The sequence below is a fragment of the Bos mutus genome, chromosome 8 (genome assembly GCF_027580195.1).
Source record: "Bos mutus isolate GX-2022 chromosome 8, NWIPB_WYAK_1.1, whole genome shotgun sequence".
Lineage (NCBI taxonomy): Eukaryota > Metazoa > Chordata > Mammalia > Artiodactyla > Bovidae > Bos > Bos mutus.
Window position 1 is genome coordinate 64202230 of NC_091624.1, and position 12489 is coordinate 64214718.

Below are 12489 nucleotides of genomic sequence, written 5' to 3' on the forward strand. Positions count from 1 at the left end.
AGCTTTCATTACAATGGTTTATGTAAACTTTTAATAACTATTTTTGATTTTTGAGTTGTTGGCTGACTTTATTCCAATAGGCTCTTGCTGTGTGAACTTGGCAGGCTCCTTAAACTTTGAGTCTCAGTATCTTCATCTCTAGAATTGGGAGGATTATATGAGATGTCCCAACTTTAAACAAAGTGCTCGGCACATAATAAAGATTCAGAGAATGGACATTTTAATGTAAAGTTGGCACTGGGTATATTTGTTCCCTGTGGCTGCTGTAATATATTACTACAAATGTGGGGGCTTAAGACAACAGAAGTTTATTCTCTGAGGCTCCTGGAGGCCAAAAGTCTGAAATCAAGGTGAGAGCAGAACTGCTATTCCTCTGGAGGCTCCAGGGGAGAATCCTTCCTTGTCTCTTCCAGATTCTGGTTACTGCTGGCATTCCTTGACTGCATCACTCCAATCCCCGCCTTCCTGGTCACATTGCCTCTTCCTCTCTGCCTTCCTTTTGTAAGGATACATGTGATTGCAGCTAGGGCTTACCCTGAAAACCCAGGATAATCTTTTAAACTCAGGATCCTTAATGTGTATAGACTCTGTTTCTATATAAGGGGACATTGCTAGGTTCTAGTAATTTAAATCTGATTTTTTTGGGGGACCATTTTTTAGCCTACCACACAGGGTGACACAGTTCCTGTCCTGTCTTTTCAAGGCATGGTTCTGGACATTTTACTTTTCAGTTCAGTTCAGTTGCTCAGTCATGTCCGACTCTTTGCGACCCCCATGGACTGCAGCATGCCAGGCTTCCCTGTCCATCACCAACTCCCAGAGTTTACTCAAACTCATGTCTATCAAGTCGGTGATGCTATCCAACCATCTCATCCTCTGTTTTCCCCTACTCCTCCTGCCTTCAATCTTTCCCAGCATCAGGGTCTTTTCAAATGAGTCAGCTCATCGCATTAGGTGGCCAGATTATTGGAGTTTCAGCTTCAGCATCAGTCCTTCCAATGAATATTCAGGACTGATTTCCTTGAGGATGGGCTGGTTGGATCTCCTTGCAGTACAAGGGACTCTCAAGAGTCTTCTCCAACACCACAGTTCAAAAGCATCAATTCTTTGGCGCTCAGCTTTCTTTATAGTCCAACTCTCACATCCATGCATACATGACTACTGGAAAAACCATAGACAACTACAATTGTCGTTTGTTCCCCCCAGTTTTTCCTTGGAAACCATCTGCCTTATTTTAAGAACCTTCCTCCCTCTGGTTTCCGTGGTGGCTCAGCTGGTAAAGAATCTTCCTGCAATGTGGGAGACCTGGATTCAGTTCCTGGGTTGGGAAGATCCTCTGGAGAAGGAAATGGCTACCCACTCCAGGGAGTCGGACACGATTGACTGAGCGACTTTCACTTACCCTTTGACAGAAAGGACCGTGGGCATCAAAGTTGGGTGGTTTCTTTAAAGTCTCAGCATTAGACCGTGTTACTATTTTAGAGGCATCTTTCCAAGGTTTTATTTAATTCCAGGATGCCCTCTAGCACTTTTTCTCAAACTTGCACATTCCTGGCACCTCTAATTCAGTAGGTGGTGCTAGGTCCCGGAATCCAAAATTTTCAGTGCCTCTTGGGAATTTTACCAGAAAAAATTTAGAAAGATTAATTCCAACGAAGTTCTGAACCAAAACCCTCGAAATTGGGAATTCCCTTTCCCGCCTTCTGGATGTCACAGTTACATGACTGAGTTTTTATTAAAAGGGCGGAAGAAAAAAAAAGGCAAGCCTGAAAACTGAACGGTCCTATCTGTACAGTATCCACTGAAAGAGTTCCCTAGAGGGAAAACTTCCACTTCCGAATTAAGTGGCGGATGACGACAGCCTGGATTTGGCAGTCCTACTGCTGTCATTAGCCCGGAACCTCGTGGGTCTGACTGATCAAGCGCTGGCCGCGCCCTCAGCGGGAGCCAAGGCTTTCCTCGATGGGAGCAGCCCCAGCTGTTGTGGCCTCAGGGTATCCCAGCCTTGGTATGGGTGTCCATAAGAGAGGTACAGCGTAGTTGGGGTGGGCCAGAGAGTGGTTTTCAGCGCCACTCCCGCAAGCGACAGCCGCTCCTGAGTGGTGCAGGCAAGGGGAGTGGGGGAGACGTAGGTATATTTATACTGAACTGGATGCCGAAGTCACTCTGCCGCCGGAGGAGCTGTCCTGAGTTCTCCCGAAAAGGCTAAGAAACCAGCACCAGGGATTGGCCAGGTGGGGGCAGCCTTGGTGCAGTGGCGGAGCGCACAGAAAATTTTCGGGAGTTGTGGAAGTCCCTTCGGGGATGCTAGGCGCAGTTTGGCTCAGCCAGGAGCGATGAAGGAGCCTGTCCGGCTCAGCCTTGAGAGGCTGGGCCGCAAAGTCAGGCTCAGCCGGGAGGTGATAGGGGTAAAATGTCCAGGTCAGCCGTGGAGTGATGGGTGGCTAAGTGTCGGGTTCAGCTGGGAGTAACGGGGTGCTGTTGTCAGGCTCAATGGGGATGTAATGGAGGTGCAGAGTCAAGCTTAGCTGAGACCCAGTGGGGGCTCAGGTTAGGCTTAACCCTGGAGGTGATGCGTGCCTCAGCGGGGGGCGCTGGTTGGGAGGGCTGCACCGGCTACCGGGAGGTCAGGTGCTGTTCCTGGGCGCCGCAGCGAGAGGCGCTAAGTGCTGCTGTCCGCAGCTGGAGCGAAGCTGCAACAGCGGGCGGATCCCTGCGCGGCCACCACCTCCTCCGGCCGCAGGCTCCTCCTCTCCCCCCGCCTTCTTCGTCTAGCCCGCCCGCGCGCCCAATCCGTAGCCCTCGGCACCGCAGAGCCGGGCTGCTTGTCTGGCCGGCGGAGGCTGAGCGCGACTTTAGCGAGCCGCGGCGCCCGCCGACCAGGGACGAGCCCGACTCCCGGGACCCCGCTCTGCCCCCGCGCGGCCGCCCCCTCCCTGTTTTTGCTGGGACGCTCCGGCCGGAGCCACGATTCTCCTCCTCTTCCTCCCGAAGGGGAAGGGACGGCGAAAGCGGAGCGGCTGCACTGGAGAGAGAGAGCCGAGGCCCTTGCCCCGGAGGCTCGGGACTGGAGAAGGAGGAGGCGGAGGCGGAGGGAAGTGCGCGTCACTCCCGGGAGGAGAGTGTTTCACCTCCAGGCAGAGGCTGCGGCTGCCAGTTGCGTAAAAGCAGCAGCGGCGGCGGCGGCGGCAGCGGGCTCCGGGGCTGGACGGGCTCCCTGGCCATGGAGGGAAGATCCGGACCCGGGGACGCCAGGAGCTCTGCTCAGTGTCTTTGGACTGCTGTGTAGGCACCTGAATTAGCCAACGCTAAGCGGGGGAGGGGAAGGTAAGAAGCAACTGGGTCACCAGCCCCCTCTCCCTGCCTGGTCTCCCTTGCTCCCCGCTGGGGGCCACTGCGAGGACGCGGACCGTGGTCCTCCGGTCCTTCCTGGCTCCCAATAGTCGCATCTGGGCCTTTCTATTGAAGCGGCAAACATCCTCCCGCCCCCCAACAGCACCCTCCCGCCCTGCCCCCGCGCACCGCCTTTCCCCTCTTTGGATTAGGAGTAACAAGGCTCTCCAGAGTAAGTCCTCTCCATAAGAAAGGGTCTTTGGGAACCGAGTCTTGATTTCTTTTTCTCCCTCTCTCTTTTCATTACTTTTACGGGGAAGGAAACAATGGACCTTTGAAAGTCGGTGGGAACAGCCTTAAACTTTTTGGAAAGGGCTGGATTGGGGGAATAAACCCCACAGGAAGCAGACTACAGTGAAAGATTGGTGGAATGTGCATTGCAGACTTTCGGCTTCAGTGCGCGCGCGCGTACGCGTTTGGGGTGATCTTTGTCTCTATTCCGCTGGGTTGGTTCCCACCCCCGTTGTCCCCCACCCCAGTTTCTGTTAGTTAAGGTGGGGCGATTCTTTAAGATCTCGTGCAGCTTTCTTTAGAGCTGGGGAAAGGCTTAGCACTGGATCCTCCACTTCTAGCTTTCCAGTGCAAAGTTGGGAGGTCTTGGCAAAAGAAGGGGATCTGGTTCTGCGAGGACCCCTGAGTGCTGCAGTTAATGCTGATTGCTGCACTCCTTGCAATAAAACTAAGGCTCTGACGTCCCTGGATGCTCTTTGCTGAGGGTTGATTTGTGTCACCAGATTTCCCGTGGAGCGGAAGCCACTCACTTAAATTCTCCGCATTAGGTTAGGAAAACAGACTTTGATATATGTCTCCTTTCATCAGCACTAGGGGTTACGAATAGAGTGCTTCATAATTTTAAGAACTTTCATTCTGCACAGGAGCCACTCACTGGTTTGTATTCACTCCCCTTCTTTAAGTGTGATTGTGATGCGATATTGCATAATTTCATGTGTTGAGAGTGTGCAGATGCTACCTTCTGTAGCTCTTCCCAGAACAAAGTGAGAATGATTCAGAGGAAGGGGGATGAAGGGAAGTTTCACCTGAGCTGAAGGAGGACTGAATCCTCAAAACAGCCTGCTTACCTGTTGGAAACATCTCTGTTTTAAAAACCAGTACCTTTAAAACGTTAGCCTTATGGTTCTTTGGTTGGCTAGAATGAAGCTTTTAATGTTTGTTTGACCCTTGAAGGAAGCTTGCTATTTTCAGAATTGGTCGGGCATCACACTTTGGTTGTGTCTTTGATTAGCTACTCAAAGTTCCAAAAGAATTTGCATTTCTGGGCGAAATAGAAGATAGTGCATTTCTTCTGCTTAGTATGGGCTTCTCTTAGTAAGGGCTTATCTTCATGGACTGTATAGTCCATGGGGTCGCAAACAGTCGGACACAACACTCACTCACTCACTTTTGTAGTAAAGGTTGGGTAGCGCCTTCTGGTGCTTTATCCTAAAATCACACCTCTCAACTCTACAGGATGAGTGTGTGTGTGTGTAACTTAAAGTCTTGTAGTTTTTTCAGTTCAGTCCACTTGATGCTGTTTTACCTTAATGTGTTGAGAGGCCCAGAAAAGTAATGTTAAAAGTGAGTTCTGAGTCACCACCTCATTAACAGTCACAGACTCATTAACAGTCTGTGAATGAGCAAGCAGGCTGAGGACTGGGCACTGTGTACGTGGACAGGAGATTTGAATCAATAAATTCTTACATGGTACTTGTTTATATTTCCTTTGTCACAGCTAATTGTCTGAGTAAAGTCTCTTTTCTTGATCTGGCTGGTAACCAACCCTTCAAATTTTCAAAAGTCTCAGATTTCACAACAGGAAACCAGAATGGGACAACACCTTATTCATGTTCCAATAGACATAATCAAGCCTGTTCTCAGCTATGTTTGAAATGAAAAGGAAACAAAGCAAGAGAGTGAGGTAGGCTTGTGGGCAATTTCTGAAGTTGAAAAGTTACTACTTACTAGCTAGGTGCCTCTGGGCAGGTTTCTGCAATTGAGAATGATGAACCGGATGTCGGGTAAGAAAACTTAAATTTTCATTATCAAATTAACAGTTTTAGACTCACAGGAGATGCTGTATGTATGTAAATGCATATCTGTAAAGTGCTGTAAAATACTTATAAGTATTGCATCATCCTCCATCCACCCACCCACCATCCCTTCAGCTAACAACTGTTAACCACCTATTGTGTGTCAGGCTGTCTGGAAGCAATCTGATTGCCCACTCTCTTGGTGGGGTGTTCTTTTTGGTAGAGAGAGGGAGTTAGATGCAATGGTTGAAATTTGAGAGGTCACGAGGAGCAAAGATAGTCTGTGGTGGCCTCCATCTATAAAGAAAGATAAAACAATCTCTGCTGTTGAAGAAATGAGTCTATTCAGGGGCAAAAGGAAGTGAACAATTAGAAGGCCCAGTAAGTGGAGAATTATGCATAGAATGCTTTAGGAACCCAGAGGAGGATCCGAACGGGAATGCGAGGGGGAAGCAATTTAGTGAAAAAATAAAATTTGCCAAATCAGACAAAATAGTAGGGGCTGGAAACTGATGTTAGAGTACCATTTTGAAATATAAAGATTGGAGAAGTCAGATTTTAGTTGAAAACAAGGCTCTTACAGTTAACCATTTGTTTATTGGGCAAGTCCCCTGATTCTTCACATAATTGTTTCTTCATCTGTAAAATGACTTTATGGAATTCTTTGAGGATTAACTTTGATTTAATTTGCTATATATATGATCCCTGGTGGCTCAGACGGTAAAGTGTCTGCCTACAACGCGGGAGACCGGGGTTCGATCCCTGGGTCGGGAAGATCCCCTGGAGAAGGAAATGGCAACCCACTCCAGTACTCTTGCCTGGAAAATCCAATGGACGGAGAATCCTGGTAGGCTACAATTCATGGGGTCGCAAAGAGTCGGAGACGACTGAGCGACTTTACTTACTTACCATATAAGCTAGTGCTGTTTGGTACTCTCAAAATATGTTCTTTTTTTTAACAGCTGTAAATAGATACAGTTTATATCTTAGTGTAATTGGTCTCAGTCACAGATGTCTATTTTATTGGCCCTTTCCTGAGGGATCTGAATCCCATCTTGAGTGTAAGTCTTCAGCTGTTGTCATATGGTGAAGCTCACTGTTCCCATCATCTTCATCTCAGCCATAGGAAATCTTTTCATTGCATTTGGGTTGTGAACGCTAATTAGAAGTAAAAGCTGTCTAGTACAGTACATCAGATGAGAGGGGCTTGTCTGGGTGTGTACTGTAACTTCCGTGCTCTCCTCCCTGCCTCCCAAGCCAGGCTTGTTTTTCTCCTTTTCTTGATCCTAACAAAAAGCTGTGCATCTGTGTTTCTGAGACCATGAAAATCACCCTTAATAGTTTTCTCCATTTGTAAAGAGGTATAATTTTCAACTACCCTGTTAAAGACTGTGCTCTCAATAGCAACAGCTGCTGTCTAGGTGAAACTTGAATCTGTAAACAGTACTTGCTTTAATATATGTGCCTTAATTCTCCACTTGAAATAGACTTAAGCTCATCTGACATTTTAATAAATTGCCTTTGATAGAAATCCATACTCAGCTATTTAAAACTGCCATGTTACATGTGACTTTTTAGGGGGAAGGGTGGCATGACTATTAATCAGTTCTCAGGACAGTTACATGCTGAGTCTTGACATGCAGTTTAATGGGCTTCAAAAATAATATTAAAATGAGGAAGTTGAGACCCACAGAGGCTAACTAATTAGGTAAGGTCATGTAGTAAATTAATGGCTGAGTGGGGACAAGAACCCCTTTGTCCCTATTTTCAGCCAGCATTTTTTCTTTTTCTCCAATATATTCTATTATGCTCCTGTTTGGTTTTGTTAGAACTTAGTTATTTTAATGTTTTAATAGTGAAATAACTTGGATTTGGGCTTAGGAACCCATTGCACCCAAGTTTAAGGCAGACACTATACCTTCTGTTTCATTTGCGAGAATCTAGATGTGGTATGGTGCACAGAGGGGGTGAAGCTAACTTGTAATAAATTTGTCAAATAAGGAACTAAGTGTAAAAGTATGTTAACTTTACTTGCATTTTCCATAAATAGTATACCAACTTAAAGTATTGTTGAAGTGCACATTTTTAAAAAGAAGCAAGTTCCTGGGAACATTATTCAGCTTTGTGTTTGAATCATATGATAAAAACATGTTAGAAACAGGTTTGCGTGTTCTTTGGTTTTCCCTGTACTTGCTTTGAGAAGACTTTAATGCTGCTTGTTAGAAACTATGTTCAGCAAATGTCTGATTACATTCCTAAGATGTTCAAGGCACTGGCAAGTTGCTGTCAATGATACAAAGATGTGTGAGGCATAGGGTCTTTATTAAAATGTCTCTTTACAAAAAGTGAAACAGACTCGAAGCTGTGTATGACCTGAAGCATAGAATTCCTATCTCCCAATAAATGAGTCCTTGATCTAGTAGGCAAATCTGCTCTGAAATTATTATTAGACTAATCAGGCTTATAACAAGATATTTCTTTTCATTACACGATGACAAGTGATTAATCTTTTACATTTATCAGTGCTTCATCTTCATTTGGACTATAAATAAAAACTTGGCAGCATTTGATGAGATTTTATATTATGAAAAGTTTGCCTAGGAGAGCTTGTGGTGATCTTAGCTTTGCTGTGCTTACTCGCTCAGTCGTGTCCAACTCTTTGCGACCCCATGGACTGTAGCCCACCAGGCTCCTTTTGACTTTAACATTGCATTTAGAAGTGTGGCTGGAAGCAACATTGTTGTTGCCTGAAAAGGTTGCAGTTTGAGACAATCCATATGGAGCAACCAAGAAAAGAATTGTCCTCATTGACTCTGAGTTTGATGTAAGTATTCAAATATAGGCATATTCTCCACAAACTAGATGTCCTAGTCATGTCTGAATACTAAGTGTCTCTGAAGAATAAAATTATTATTGATTTGGGGGCTCTTGCCTAATTACTGGTTTGTAACTTAAGACTACAAGCCTTCTCTTATCATAATGGTCTCTGTTTATAGTGACTCATTTTCCTGAAGAATAAATGAGCTTTTTTTTTTTTAAACACACATCGAAGTTAGAAAGTTCATTTTAATATTTGAGGGATTGGAAAAATTAAGTGTAGCATAAGGACACATGCCTGATTCCTGTTTCAGAAGGAATGAAAAAAATGAGTCATTAAAAAAAAATGTGGCTAAAAAAAAAAACCCCACACATATAACATCGTTTTTGCTTCCCTGGTGGCTCAGTGGTAAAAGAATCTGCCTGCAATGCAAGAGACCTATCCCTGGGTTGGGAGGATCCCCTGGAGGAGGGTATGGCAAGTCCTCTTGCCTGGAGAATCCCATGGACAGAGGAGCCTGGTGGGCTACAGTCCATGGGGCCGCAAAGAGTCAGACACAACTGAACATACATGCATAGGATTTAAAAAATATTATACTTCATTAATGCAAAAGATATGGCTTTAATTGTTTAATAGGTGCTTAGTCATAGCCATCCCCTAACCATCCAATGTCATAGAATGAAGTGCCAGTAATGCTGCTGCTGCTGCTGCTGTTAAGTCGCTTCAGTCGTGTCCGACTCTGTGCGACCCCATAGACGCCAGCCCGCCAGACTCCGCCATCCCTGGGATTCTCCAGGCAGGAACACTGGAGTGGGTTGCCATTTCCTTCTCCAATGCATGAAAGTGAAAGGTGAAAGTGAAGTTGCTCAGTTGTGTCCGACTCTTAGCGACCCCATGGTCTGCAGCCTACCAGGCTCCTCTGTCCATGGGATTTTCCAAGCAAGAGTACTGGAGTGGGGTGCCATTGCCTTCTCCGCAGTAATGCTGAGAAGCTAGCAATTTGGTAGGCAGTGGGCTGTGTTTGAAGGTATAGGAGAAAAGGCCAAATGAGAGATGAATCATCTTCTCTACATGATTAATGACATCTTTCGATGGATGTTCGTTGCTGTTTTCCCAAGTGCCTGCTGATTTAGACACTGCCCTTAGGATATGGCCACACTTCACAATATATGGTCAGTTCTTGGATAACTTTCCCCAGCTGCCTGGTTGCCATGTCATCTGAGCTTGGGCTTAGCCTTAAAGTATTTCTTCTTGTTCCCAAACTGTGTGTGTGGCATGTGAGCTCATCACTCAGCCCCTGTTTGCCTCCTTCTGCTGGCTGTATTCTGTCCCTGTTCAGCCATGCAGAGTCTAGTCTCTGCTCTAGCTCTGAGTAATTGCTTGTTCAGTGGAGGTCCTACCTTTTGACTCTCTGGTACTCTTGAATTTGACGAATGTCAGAGAGACTGTGGAGGAGGTGTAATATGGTCCCTATAGTAGGCCTAGTTTTCACAAGCCCTAGGAGGACAGGGACTGTAATTCCTTTGTATTAATATTTTGGCCAGGAACTCACCTGTGGATGACACCCACCAGGCAGCCTGTCAGAGAATAATGAAAGACCTTATGAGTTTGTTGTTTTCTCCCTATGTTGGTTATTGCTGGACAATGTGTTGTCATTTTAGGGGCAAAATTCAGTGGTAAATTTTATTCACACATACAAAGGAAGCTATTAGTAGTAGTCTGATGGTATACATTTGGGTAAGTGAGTTTGGAATTAAATAAAATCAAGCTATCACCTCTTTAGACACACCAGCCCAGTGTCTTTGCTTCAATGTGTATTATTATTACTTGTTTACCTGTGTTAGCCCCGACCCCCACCTCCAACACTAGACTTTGAGCTCCTTCACTCCCCACCTCCAACACTAGACTATGAGCTTCTCTAAGGTAGAGATCATGTATATTTTTTGTATTACTGGGTCCTAATCTTCACAAAATCTGTCTCATAAGTGATGCCCAAGCCCGTACACATTCCCTGTTTGAAAAGGCTTTTCTCTTAGATATACTGTGTTAAAAATAGACTATGTTGTATAGGTAAAAAAATTACACATTTGGATTATGGTCCTAGCCCTATCGTTAATAGAAAATTTGCTTTGTTGCTGAATTGAGTAGCCTGGATCTCTTCAGTCTGGTCATCGCATTATTCATCTGGAATATTTCTTAGTTTGAAAGGCATGTCAAAACATACTTGTTACATGCTTCCTACTGACATTGCATTTTGATGTCTGTATATCACTGGATTATAAACTTTTGGTACAGTTATGCTTATTTTTCAAACACATCTGTATTGTCTTTTCTTTTTGTCCCACCTTTCAATGTTCTACCACCACGACTTTCTTGCATTTTTCTTCTGGAAGAGCATCTTAAAGCTTCGTCCCTGCAGCCCACAGGCAGCTCTGCCCTTTGCTGTGATCTTAATTAAATCGGCCTCCCTCAGGTCAGGCTTAGGCTTTGGTTCTTTTTTTCGAAGGCCAGCTGCAAGGCTGATGACATGCCTGCGCCTGCCATTGTGTGCCTCTGCAGGGCCATCCTTCACTGTCAGCAGGTTGGGAGTCTCTCCACAAGAGTGAAGGGGGATGGTCTAAAGACTTGAGAGGGAGAAGAAAAGAGAACAGCTTTTCAGGAGAAAGAATTAAGGAGAAAGAGGAATCTGAGAAATAATAAGCAGAAGAAAGGAAACAGAAGTGAGGAGCAGAGGACTGGTAGGTAAAATGACACTCTCATTCTGTCTTCAATTTTCCAAGTTGAAAAACAGTCATCCTCTAGTTTTATCCTTTAGTTTAGTTTTTTTTTTTTTTACTGCCAACCAGAGGCCTATGTACTTTGCTTTTTTTTTAAATTTTATTTTTGATTGGGCGAGGAATGTTCGGTATTCCTCACTTGTCACCCTTTCTTCCGCCTTGGTGTGTAAATCTGTATTTTTTGCTCCCTTTGCTTCTCTTTTGTTTCCCGGGATAATTCTCCAGCCTTTTCACTCTATCAGCCATCTTGGCTTTAGGGTCAAGCCTTGCTTTTCATGGATAGACTAACAGATTTGAAAAAAGACAGGATTAATGAGTATATTTGGTGGCAGACAAATCAGACATCTGCCTCCTATGTTTTGCATAAATGAGAGGAGTGAAATAATGAATTAAACTATTTCTTAAAGGGCCACTCAACTTAGCTTTAGAGTGGGAAAGTGTTCACTGGGTTTACTTTGGGCATTAGATAATATAAATACTCTTTGTTTTGAGAGATTCATATTTTAACAAGAGATTCCAATAGAATTTGCCAAGGATATAGACATGAAATTGTAACTAATGAGCTAATCTAAAATCCTTAAGTAAAGGCCCCATAAGCATATATTGTTTTCTTGTTTTCCATGTAAGCAAATTCTTGGTATTTGTAGTTAATTTTTCCTTTCCAGGGATTTACTGTTTCTTGACTACAGTTTTCTAACAAAGAGAGTATAGCTTAAATGAAAAGTAAATTTCTAAACAGGGAAAAAAATGTCTTCTAACTTTAAATAATAATTGTTCCAATGCAAATGCTTGTGGCAAAACATTTTTTAAAGTAAATTTAGTCTTTTTAGGGCTATACATTTGAAATGTATTAAATAGAGAGTTATTTCCCTTTGAGGGGAGAGATGTGAGCAATATAGGATGCCAAAGTAGAAGGCAAGTGTCTTTTGATATTTACATAGTAGGTTAACTTTTGAGTATATCATTCATCGTGTGTGTCTAAATTGACCAAGTGCAGAAAGAATAGCATTAAAGAGTCTCAGTCCCTTATCCTTTTACTTCGTAGGAAGCTATTTATCATTAAGGTTTAGTGCATTCCTCTTCTGCTTCTGAGCATTGATTTGGGTAATTAGCAAAATGAACAGGAACCAGTGCAGGTAAATTAACTGTGCACAGTGTCTTATTTCTTGGGAATGTACCAGGTGATAGTGACTCATCCTGATTTTGAGAGTTGAAGGAAAAAGACAGAAGGGCTGTGGCAAGTGCTGGGCAGGAAGGGAGAATGTGAATGTGACAGAGTGAAGGCTCTTGTTTAGACATCTCAGAGTATTCAGTTCTTTTAGATTCTGCTCACATAAAACCAAGCAGATCTCTGAATGAAAGTGAACTTAATTTTTTCCCACCTTCTGTCTGTTTTCTCTCAAATAGTTGTAGGAATAGACCTAGCATTTATGCTGAATTCCTTCACAGTGTTTGTTGTAGAAAAGGGTATTTT

At 44.2% G+C, this 12489-nt stretch overlaps 1 protein-coding gene across 5 annotated transcripts in view; it reads left to right on the forward strand.

Moving 5' to 3' along the window:
• The first annotated feature begins 2108 nt into the window (after window positions 1-2108).
• CEMIP2 (cell migration inducing hyaluronidase 2) overlaps window positions 2109-12489 on the forward strand; it is an 83042-nt gene continuing 72661 nt past the window's right edge. For 2 of the 5 annotated variants that reach the window (XM_005887839.2, XM_070375772.1), the window contains exon 1: window positions 2834-3327. The gene's annotated coding sequence lies outside the window, so the exon portion shown is untranslated. Of the gene's footprint in view, window positions 2235-2833; window positions 3328-5254; window positions 5409-10860; window positions 10977-12489 lie in introns of those variants that run through there. The other 3 variants (XM_070375771.1, XM_070375769.1, XM_070375770.1) reach the window with 3 other exon arrangements.